This window comes from Eptatretus burgeri, chromosome 3 (assembly GCF_056783735.1).
Source record: "Eptatretus burgeri isolate ZD-2024b chromosome 3, Ebu_testis_v1, whole genome shotgun sequence".
In the NCBI taxonomy this organism is placed as follows: domain Eukaryota; kingdom Metazoa; phylum Chordata; class Myxini; order Myxiniformes; family Myxinidae; genus Eptatretus; species Eptatretus burgeri.
The window spans coordinates 65,682,713-65,695,212 of NC_140963.1; the positions used below are offsets into that span (position 1 = coordinate 65,682,713).

The 12,500-nt window shown below is 44.9% G+C and overlaps 1 protein-coding gene across 1 annotated transcript in view; it reads right to left on the reverse strand.

Annotated features, from left to right (window-relative positions):
* GPD2 (glycerol-3-phosphate dehydrogenase 2) overlaps positions 1 to 12,500 on the reverse strand; it is a 323,960-nt gene that overhangs the window by 310,920 nt on the left and 540 nt on the right. The gene's annotated exons all lie outside the window — the stretch shown is intronic.

Below are 12,500 nucleotides of genomic sequence, written 5' to 3' on the forward strand. Positions count from 1 at the left end.
CAACCCAGAACCTCTGCAAGCAGGTGGTCCACAACCTCGGCCTTGGGTCCTTCTCAATAGATCCACAATCTCAGCAGTGTCCATGCAGTCAATCAACCAGGCAATGTAATCTCACTTTCAAACATTACCATATACCTTAACCTACCGTATATACTGTACACGAGATGTTTACATTCCTTGCTATAGGCTTTCATGCATTCATTATCCTTATAGCATATTCCACGATACAGCAATACAAATGCTGTCTTAAATCACCAGTGGAAAATCAGCTTACCTTGCACATTAAATGTACATGACCTACCACAACCATTTATTTTCCCACTTAATTGAACTGTTACTCTTTTCTAATTTTTTTTTATTTTTTTTTTTACGGATTTCCCACATGTTCTATTGCACACCCCATAAACCATTGAAAGATTCAAGATGTATTCATTGGAATGTTACATCAATCTCCAAGTAAAAGTCGAAAAAGGTCAATGTGGACCTTTTCTTTAAGAACAGGTAACAATCATAGCTAAATTATTAAATTTCATAAAATTGTATTGTATAACATCTCAAGTTATAAAGTAAGTGGCATCAATGCTGGTCAAAGCATGCAGGGTGGAACCAAGATGGTGGCAAACTTCATCACATGTGCTGTGTAATGGAGGAACAGTAATACGATGATTTACATCTCCCCATTTTACGTCATTTCGCAAATAAGTCGTCACATTATTAATACAAACATCGCCTCAACTCACACTTACATTGAAAGCCATACCGTACATTCTCTTGAATGTTTTCAGAACTCAAAAAGACTGATAAAAACGCCAGACTAGATCACTAAAGTAACAAATCGGGAGATCACAAAATCGTCGAAAGAACTACTGTACTTTGCGTCGCACATAAAGAAATGTCATAATCTACTGTGGAGTAGAATGGCTCAGAGGCATTGTAAGTGTTACCTGAGAAGTGAAATTACATCGTATTCGTAAAATGGATGCCGGTGAACGTGCCGTTGGTGTTGCCAGGTTATTAGTCATACCAAAATAACCCAATTCTTGACGCAATGAATTCATCCGTATTTCTTGGGGGGATTAATGTGTCCTCAGGATAGGTTCTTCGATATAATCAAACTAAAAATTTCAGAAATGTCCGTTTGTGACTTGGTTTGGCTTGTATCCATCCATCCATTCAGACCATACTCTGGCTATTGGGCACTATCCTGGACGGGTCGCCACTCCGACACAGGATACCAGCAAGGTGGCACTCATTTTGCCGACCTCAGAAGGATGGCAGGCAGAGTCAACCCCACCTGGTATTAATTCAACACCTGAGTGGGATTTGAACTCAGGATCCGAGGTTTCCAAACCCACCACCCTAGCCATTAAGCCAACACCAGACATTTTGGCTTATATGCACTCTTGAATTGCCTGACGGAAGGAGTTGAAATGGTGGTTGTTCTCAGGGTGTGCACTGGGAAGGGGATGTGAGGGAACAGAGAGGGGGATGGGGGGAGGTGCTTAAGTGGTAAAAATAATTCATAGTCCAGGGAATACAGGGTGGTGGAGAACCCAAATTTTCTCTATGTAAATATGTATGGCATAACACCACTCCCAGTGGGAGTGAATATTACAAGTTATACTAAAATACGTCAATATTTTTTGTATGCACAATTGAGGCTCATGCAACAGCTAGTACGAGTACACTGAACGAGTCAACACACAACAGGACAAAAGGAACCTTCACTGTGCTTGTGGCAAAAGGGAGAGGTCTGGAAAGACTGATCAGAGTTGCCTTTCCTCTGTTAGAAGGTCCAAGATAGAGGCAGATTTGGACAAACAATGGGTGCGAGGAGGAGAAGGAATGAGGGGCAGGAGCGGATGCTTCTGGGGGAATTAACCTGTCTATAAGGAGAGGTTCTACATTAGACCCAATAACTTGCCATGTTGGGTAACCAGGTCTGTTCCAGGCCTTATTATCACATTCTGCCAATGGAAGTATGCAACAGCATGATTACCTTCTCGGCTTCTCCAAACCTTAACCAGTTGAAAGTGTCCCCCCCCCCCCCCCAAGTTGAAACACCACCATGCTTCATGTGCTGAGTGTGCAAAATTACTTTGTTCTAGTGATCAGTGGAAAACACAGCCTGTGCATCGAATGTTCTTTCATTTGGGATTGAAAGAAAATTTCATTATTTTTTTAATCGTAAAGACAACTTTTTCGAGGCTGTGCATGCTTTATTAGGCCATCAGCTGAGCCTGTCTATCATTCAGTTTTGTTCTAACATGCTTGGATCGACATGATAGGCATGTGGTCAGAAGAAACTTCGCTTGTCGTCTTCCAAAAAGAAAGAGTTCTCGCAATTATGTGCCAAGTAGTTTTTATCAAGCAGGACTTATGGCACTATATCATATGAGGGTAGGGCACCAAATATGAAGTCACAGATTAGCAGCCAATCAGAATTAGAGCTAACTTCAGTCTGTTCTGAAACAAAGATGGCTGTGCCCTTGGCCAAACCACTGGGAAACGGCGTAGAAGTTTGGAATTGAGAGGCCCTGATCAAGGTTTAACTGAGCTTTTAAACTTCCTGTCCCAGACGTACACCTGCTGCAGCGATAAACATGCATCACCATATTGCATTTTCATTCTGCAATGGATTTCACTGGGATTCACACGCTCACTTCCCAAGAAACGGATGACAGAACGCTGCTCCTCCCTGGTGCATGCTTCTAAGGGAGCCGCCATCTTGGACCTGCTCTACTGACGTCATACGCTCAATGTTGCCAGATCGAAAAGAGGCAAAACATGACTCTTACCCATAGATATAACATATGATGTCTAGAACTACACACATTACATTCTTGAATTGATATCGCCATTTTAAGGTTACTTATTGACTGCCCCTCGTACATTTGTGCATTAACTTTGTATGGAACAAAGCAACGGAGGTATCAACATGCTGACTCCCATGTCTGCTCGCATTCATAGCTAACAGTCTTATTCTTATTTTCAAGAAGTTGAAGAGAGAGGAGAGGAATCAAAGAAGTTTTTATTTTTCTTTCTTATTTTTTTAACATTATAAAGACGATTTTTTGTGACCAGAAAAAGGAAGTCAAGGGATTCATACTGGTATCATACATATTCTTGTGGATTTGATGAAGCTTTTCAGCTAAACCCGAGGAAATAATGATCAATGCTTTCCTCATCGAAGACGGCACGCAACACATTGTCCGAATCAGAGGAGAGCAAGTCCCCGTCGCTGTCACCGTCATTTGCAGCCTCCTCCTCCCAAATGATGTTGTCCTCTGTGCCGTCCATGTTGTTGGAGATGGATTTCAGAAATGCTCGCTTGATGATGTCCGACGGCATCTACTCCCACACCTTGACGATCCAGCCACAGATCAACGGAAGGTCGACCTTTCTCATCCTCCCACTCTTGGTGTCAGTCTTCTCCCCACTCATTATCCAGTCGGACCAGCAGCGATGTAGCCCGTCCTTGAACAGCTTGATGATGGACACATTGAGGGGCTGCAGGAATGATGTCATCCTGCCAGGGATGATGACGAGATTGGTGTTGGTCCCATGGAGCAGTGCTTTGGTGTCCTCGGTCTTGTGACAACTGAATGCATCGAGGACTGGCATGCTCCGTCGTCGAGAGAGACCACAATCCGGCCTACTACTCCAGACTGTGCGCACCCAATCCTGGACCATTCCCTCGTCTATCCACCCCTTCTGCTGTGCATGAACAATGACGCCGGCTGGAAACGTGTCATTGGGCATTGTCTTCCTCTTCAACATGACATATGTGGGAAGCCTGTCACCGTCTGCGGTGCAGTCAAGCATGACAGTGAATCGATCCTTCTTGTGAAAGTAGTGTTGATCATCACATTGCGCACAAGCTTATTTGAGGTGGGTTATCCGTTATTAGACTCTAGCTATTGTGAGTAATTCGTATTTTGATGTGAAACCAGGTGTTCTTCCTCTTCTTTTGTGTTTCATGGCGTTTTCAGAGCCGAGAGGCTCGAGATATGCCATGCACCTAAACTCCAGGCATTTCCGAGCTGTATTTAATTTCCACACATAATAAAACGCTGTACAAACTCTTAACCTGAACAGTTTTTCAAAATTTAAACAGCGGAATTGAACTTAACAGCAGTTCCGACTGCAAAAAAAAAAAACAGAAAAAAAATGTTCATTTGGAATATAATTAAATTCAGCATTGATCGTTTTTAAGACTGATTTTTTTTCTATACCCGTGTATTAACCGCAACCCAAACTTTTGCCTTTTTTGCCGATAAAAAAGTGCAGTTGATACAACATAAAATACGGTCGTCACTGTTATGAGCCCCTGGGGAGAACAAAGACCATTCAGATAGATTGAAGCATGTGATGCCTTCATATTCTGTTTAACTATTATGATATATTGTATTCATGTGGATAGATGTGCATTACAAATGTCAGCTTAAGTACGTTATTTTCCTTTGTGCATTCTGGACTGGAACCATTTCCCACCAACACCACGCACACATCAGGCCATTTCCACATCATTCCTTTCTGCCCTAGGGGGGAATGCCGCTTAGCGGGCTCCCCGCCCGCTCTCAGGACGTCATCGAGGCTTTGTTTCACAGAAAGCCATCAATCATGAAGTGACAGATAGGTGCCAATTCTGGCCCCTTCTCCATTCCCAAAAAATCCACAATTAAGGTCCCTTCCCAACTATCGAGCTGCGTTGGCAGGGAGGCAGAGATATCTCAGGTAGAGATAGATACGGGTCCCAACCAATCACCGGCAGTGAGGATCAGTCCGCCCTCATGGCCTCTGCATCAGTGAGGGTCCCAGAGCCACAGAGAAAAGTGCTTGGGGGGGGGGTGAAGGAACAAAGGGAGAAACGCGGGGAAGGAACTTCCTTTGGATATCTTTTACACACTTATTTTGGGGTATCTTTTAACACTTTGAGATTCTTTGCACACTTGTTTCTCTTTCCTTCTCTTCTTTTTCTCCAGCTTGCTTGCTTCGCTACGCTCACCTCCTTCACACTCTTCGTTCTTTTCACTCCCTTCATCACACCAAGCCATGCGCACCTTCGCATCAGCCTGGTTGCCCACCTCGCCAACAGAGATGTTCACCTCACTTAGCCTCACGGGCAGCGTTCCTGCCAAAGTTGCACAGTCCATCGCATCCAGGTAGATACCATCGGGCGTCCCCAGATAAGGGGTGGAAATGGAGCAGAGAGGAGAATCCAGAAGGGAGCGTGAGGGGGACTCAATACAGATCATCAGGCCAGATCATTGGGTGGGCGCAATCCATCTGTATTGTGGAAAGGTGTGTCAGGGCTCACAGATGACCCCTCATTAACTCTTTATCACCTCTTCTTCTTATTCTTTACACCCCGTTCCAATCTTTCACTTCTTTGGGAGTATCTCTGAGCACCAATTAGTTACATTACTCAGGGAATGATCGAGGCATCCGATGACGCAAATGATGCATAGGGGACAAGGGAAATGTATATGTGCGATACTATTTGTATATATAATTATCGCCATTGCCTGTGCTCACTTTCCCACCATTTCTTGTAAATTATCATGGCTGTGTTTTCCCACCATTTTATAATGGAATTGCTCATTTTAATGCCAATTCTCATCTTGCTTGCTCATTAAATCCCATGTCATAAAAAGAACTGTGTCTTGACTTATCCTGTTCAGATTTAGTCGGAGATAGTGCTCCTGGGTGTAATTAGCCCAAGCGGTTGATTGGCCTCTGATAGTCGATAGGGTGCGGCATATAACGTTGGTTCACTCGGCCAATTGTCATATGTTGCGCAACCACTGGCATGGTTCCCCATCTACTTCAATCATCTTACAGTTACGGTAAATCGACACTGGGTGCGAGGATCTGACCAGAGGTGATTCTTGTAATCTGTGGTCTTCTTATAGATGCATCGCCACATCGGCCTTTCAGATATATATATATATATATATATATATATATATATATATATATATATATATATATATATATATATATATATATATATATATATATATATATATATATATAGTCATTGGCAGTGTGCATTATTCACATCTTAGAAGTACCAGTTTGCCATTCTAGATTGATGTTTCTTCTTCCTCCATGTATTTAATCAACAAAAACTATTCAAGAAGAGTACTTTAACTATCATGGGAGGCATTGCATAAAAATAAAAGTGTGGCGTTCCTCGGATGGATGTAAAGACTGGGAATCCAAATGCTAACATTAGTTGGTGGACCATAATGATACCATGGTGTATTTCAATGACAACTAGGTGAGGTATATCATCGACACCCTGATTACATTCCCAATTTCTGCCTAAAAAGGCAGATAGCAAATGATCCGACCTCAGATATTCCATAACACCAGATTACACCACTTGCGATCTCAGTGTGGTTACTACTGCATGGATATATCACCTCATACACTATCAAAATAAGTAAAAGAGCAATCCGAGATTGCAGACTCTCGCCAGGACTTGTTTTATGTGGTGTTTGTGTAGTTTTGTATCGTCTATTTTGTGTGTATTGGTGTATTATGTAATTAATAAGAGACATAACTAGAACCACCACTTTATAAATGATGGCTGTGATGACCGGGTACCAAGACGCCCCACTTTGATCAAACACTTGACCCTGACCCATGACGTTTTTTATTATTATTATTATTATTATTAAATTGAATTCAGAATGCGATTAAAATAAATTCAATTCAAATAAAATGGGAGACCAAATAGGTACAATCCTGCATTGGAATCATGAGAAGGAACCCAAACAAGCAAAAAGCAAATATGAAGTCATCAGGAGGAACCTCGATAGGATGCACATTTCAGCTGCTACTCCTTTACCCTCAAACACATCCAGGCACAGCCTCATGAGCCTTATTCAAAAATAACCCAGATAAAATAAAATAAAAATTCTAGTTGCCAGACCATGCACCTAATAAGCTTGAAATTTAAAAGATACTTTCCCCATTACCACTGGTCATAATTGTGAAGTTTTGTGTCGATCCATGAAGCGGTTGAAGAGAAAGATTTTTTTAAAGATTTTTGCTCAATCCAATATGGCTGCCAGACCATATTGTTGCGGACCAGGGTATCGGCTGCGAGCACGACCGCTAGGTGGAGCAGTAGGGTCGACTCTACCAAACACCCGGAATCTAGATCGTACCTTTCGGAAAACTCTGAGGGTACGGGTCCTTACCGGACCGTGAATCGTCAATAATTCCACCACGTGGTACAGGGTTATTTGCCAATCTTCAAAATACCTCGAGATCCACGTGGAAAATTACCGAGTATTCACACCCTCGACGGCACTCGTACGAGTCGAGCCGTTAGCGTGCCAGACCCGTGCACAACCCGAGCGGATGGTTGCCGAAGTCCCGTCAGTCCAAATGTACTTTTACAGCGGCAACAGCCTTTGTAATTCACCAACATGCGCCATACTAAGCCAATGGAAGAAACACAGCAACGAACTGATACATTTAACAAATGGGGTATTTATTCACAGTAATCGGGTGAAACGAGGGAAGCACGTAAGGGCAGAGTTATCACGACTAATGGAGAATGCAAATTTACACACAAGCACTTAAACAATTCCTACTTGCAGACGGTCCCACACACAGACGCACACCCAAAAGAAACGGACCCAAAATGGTCTTTATTATCCCTTCAGCTCGGAGGGAAGTCAAGCTGAGGAATGAGAGAGTGGCTGGCTACCTGGCCGCGAGCGCGCGGCTTGACGTCCGCACCTTCCCGGAGCACCAGTCGGTCAAGAACGGACCAGGGCAGCCAGACGCAGACTACGCCAGCCACGAGAGGAGCCGAGAACCAGAGCACGCCAGCGACGAGATGCCTGTCACCAAGCATCGAGAGATGCGTTTTGAACGTGCCCGAATTATTCCTCTCCGCGCTCGAGCAGATCCTCCCGATTATTTGCTCTTCGTTCCTTTTTATCACTCTCGGGTGCAGTCCGCTCAGGCGTGGCCCGTCCTCAGTGGGTGGGACACGACGCATTCCCTTATTTGGCGTGCTGCCAAGCGAACCGGTTCATGACAATATTTGGGAATGGAATTCCATCTCCGAACGAATTTCGAACACGCCCGCATACCAGCGAGCGGGCGGAGAATGCCAGGAGCAGAGGGTTGTCGCTGTGAGAGCGAAGATGGCATTGTTGTTGTATTTGTAGATGTAGTAGCTTTGTAGACAATAAAAAAAAATCACACTCATTCCCCATGAGGAGTACTTGCTATGTGCCAAGTTTCAATTTTTCCCATGGTGTAGTTTCAGAGATACAGAGGTACAAAGTTTGTCCTTTTTTCCAATATGGCTGCCATACCACGTAAACTATGACATCATAATTATCATGAGTCATCGCTCCTATGGTGAAAATCCAACAACAAGCAGTTACAGAGAAAAACACTAATATGTTCTGTGTGGACAAACAGACAAACGGACCCAGATGCAATACGCAAGCACGCACGATTGCGTTGATGTATGCACACTTGCCTCTCAGCCTTCAAGCCTGGGTTTGAATCCCAACCCAGCTATAAAGTATTATCCTGGTTTTTCACAGGCAGAGTGATTCATCAATGGGTGTGCCATCCCTCGAATGAATGTTAAACAGGAGTCTCATCTACTGGAATTGGTCTGTCGACGTTAACCATGCCATGGTGCCCTTCGTAAAAGAGTCGGCGATCTATCGCCGGTACCATGACCAATTTCCAAATTCCTGCTCCGACTAATGCTGGGAAGGCAATAGCAAATCACCAAGTGCAACGCTTGCCAAGAAAGTGCTTCGGCAGCACCAACGCTCTGTAATAGAGTATGGTGCATCAGTATCAGAGAACCTGAAGTATAAAGCTGTTCATCAGAAACAATAAATTAATTTTTTTTATGATGCTAAAGCTGGCTGGAATGCCAAACCCCAGACACTTCCCCCAACCTTTACATCATGCAGGCAAAATATTCAATCGGGGGTTTTTTCAAGCTTCTCGTTTACCGGTTGCGACCCATGTAACATCATGCTCAGTATTCAAAATGAGTGCTTGGATTAATATTGTGACGTCCACGGGACTTGAACAGTCCCGCCAACGTAGAATGAGCCGAAACGATGGAGGCGGTTTATTTATTTATAACCCAAACATGGCGGTTCTAATCGCTCTACCGCAAACGGGACGAGGAAGGTGGCACGAGTCACTTTTCACTGAGTTGATGATGTTTATTCTTTTTACTATTGACCAGAAATAACAAGACTCGGCAAGAAGAGGGATCCGGGGCGATTCGATGGGATGGTGTGGGATCGGGCGTGGGGAAAAACACAGACAATTCCAATGAATATACAATTCTCAAACCCTCTAAGGCGCCAAGCAGACACACACACACACACACACACACACACACACACACACACACACACACACACACACACACACACACACACACACACACACACACACACACACACACACACACACAAAACGTAGCTATCTCTGGTGGTCAAGCTGGATCGTGGTGTGGACGCAACTGCCCCTGGATCGGCATCGGACGAGCCGGCCTTGCTCTCGCCAGGGGGGGGCAGAAGAAACCGCGGTGCTGTCGACCTCCTGGTCCTGGCCCAAGTCCGCCCACAGCCGCCAGGGAACCAGCTCCCGCGCCAAGCCGCGAGCAGGAGAGGGAGGCAGGTCCGCCCGCCGCCCGACCCCGCACTCCGAGTCAGCAGAACCCCAGAGCCGACCGAGGAGAGGCACGAGGCTCGGCAAGGCTCCCAGGCACGATCAAGAGCACGATCAACTCAGCACAGCAACCAGGACGCTCTCTGCCAGCACAGGTTCCACACCAAAAAAACACGAGCGTTCTGGTTGTAATCTTCTTCTTCTTCTTCTTTTTGACCCCGAACAGAACCTTTTTATCCTTCTGCCCTCGTCACCTTCAATCGAGCCGTTTATTGGCCCACTGTCGTCGCCTTCTGCCAATCGTGATCACGGGGCGGAGCCATCCGCTGCTCTGTCCTGTGACGTCACGGCCAGTCTTCAGAGAATACCAAAAGGGGTTTACGCAGACACTCTTACCCTATCCCGTGTCCCTACCTAATTACGTGACATTTATCATTTCCCCCTTGAAGAAATGAACATTTACTAGACAACTTATCACCACTGAATTACTACTTATTACATCGAGATCCTGGTAAACTCGAACAGCATGGCATACCTAATTGAACATCCTAATTACCCTTTGAATGCATACCCCCCCCCCCCCTCAAACGTAACAATATTTAACGCTGCCCCTGAAGCACCTTCTGACTAATGTAGCAGTGTGATTGCCAAGTGAGCCTCGTCACGAGAAAAGTAGTTTTTTCAACAGAGCAAGGTGAGTCGATGAAAGTACCAGGGAAACATGGATCGCTTTTGGTGTTCAGAAAGAAAAACAAAAAGTGGTTGCCATGATGTTACAATAAAGAGTATTACAGGATATTTAATTTGGATTGCATTGTTGTGAGATACAACATGCAGTATCATGCGATGCGGTATGTGGTGAGGGTGCGGCCTACATAACACAGGGGAGACCGCATATGCAGCCCTCAATGTCAAATCCGTTGAAAACCCCAGATTTAATGCTGTTATTTTGGGGGCTCTTAAGGATGCTCGTCGGTAGATTCTCAGAGTCTCACGAAGTGGGTGGTTGAGGAACGCGGACATCCGGAAGAGAGACGGAGTTGCATGCATTGCAGAAAAAGAAATTAGAAAGACTAGGTTGCGGTTGGGTTTGTGCACGTGACGAGAAGAAAGGACGAGGAACCAATCAAGAAAGTACAGAATGAGCCAATGAGAGGGAAAAGATCGAGAGGAAGACAGACATTTGGTGGAGGGAAGTAGTGGAAAGAGATTTGAAGAACACGGGATGGAGAGAAGATGCAGAAGACAGAAGAGAATGGAAAAGATGGATCCGAGCAGTCGAACAGCAGCTGTTGGGATTAAAGCTCGAGAATGAAGACGAATAAAACTGGAGTTCATCGAACACGTGACCGTGAGGTCTTGAGAAAAAAAAGGACAATGGAGAAGGGCTGTGAGCGGAAAATTTGATTGGTCGAGATGACAAAGGATGCTGTAATAGTTTGTCCAAGTACTGCTAAACAGGTTTTTGAAAGTGTCAAAAAGGTGATTTGTGTTCTACAACATTCAAGTACAGTAGATAATTGACTTGAAATAAAATAAAAGATTTCAAAGGTTGTACAAAGGAAACATTTCGGAAGTTTACCGCCGTTTATGCAGCGTCTTTTACACCACCTTATTTAACAAGCTACTTTAGTTATTCGTGCTTGTTGTTTGTGTCCTTTATGACATCATTAAAAACAGTAGGTTTTTTTGTTTGGAATGATTTTCATTTTTGTCTGACTGCCAGACAGGCAGACAAAGTAAAAGCAATTATCTCACTCCGCTCTACACATGTGGGATCAGGACGACTTCAGAGCCAAAGCACTGTGAGACGGCAAGCTTGTTTCCGATTTGTGTTCAAAATACAACATTGAAATTAAATTAGGTGGTTCCTCAACCATAAGGTGATTTTTGTGGACATTTTTTTTTTTTTTTTGTGGAGTGGACGATAAGGGGGTGTAGGAAGGAGAGGGGAGAGGAGAGGAGGGGAGAGGGGCGGGGGCTGGGGTGGAGGGAGGAGAGGGGAGGGGACGGGTGGAGGGAGGATAGGGGAGGGGTAGAGGGAGGAGAGGGGAGGGGAGCGGTGGAGGAGGAGAGGGGAGGGGAGGGTGGCGGGAGGGGTGGAGGGAGGAGAGGGGAGGGGAGGGGTGGAGGGAGAAGAGGGGAGGGGAGGGGTGGACGGAGGAGAGGGGATGTCCGTACGTAATGAATAGGTTGCTTCTTTCTACTTTCCCGTATCACCTTCGTCCCCTCTCAGCTTCTCCCTTTTCATTGTAACCTCCATTACAGCTACTACTACTACTACTACTACTTCCACCACCACCAACCTTCTTCCAGCGCAGACGTAATATGGAGGCGATCCCTTCCTTTTGATCATGTTATGCGATGCAACCGGCAATGGTTACATGGGTTGTGTCGGATGCCAAGGGGATCGATTTTTCGGTCCAGGATCCTTCTGGTGTTTTCATGTCATGTTTCAGTAAATATCAAACATGGATGTTTTTTTAGGGATGGGCTTTATTCAGGGATGTTCATATAAATCCGCGACAATGCGAAAATAATAATAATAATAATAATTATTATCGGGCCTAAACGAAGATATCACAATAAATGAAACAACATGACAAACTCAGTAGTTAATTAATGTCGCCACGACATGATTTCATCGTTCGTGCCGATATGCGGAGCAAAGCACGCGATGAATAACACGACGACACGAGGCGCTGTGTGTGGGGGAAATCGCGCTTCTGTCGCCGCCACAAGGACGACGTGAGCGGCGAAGGGAAAAAAACGCGGGAAGAGGTGTGGCGGGCGGCGGGCCAGCAGCGGTTCCGTGT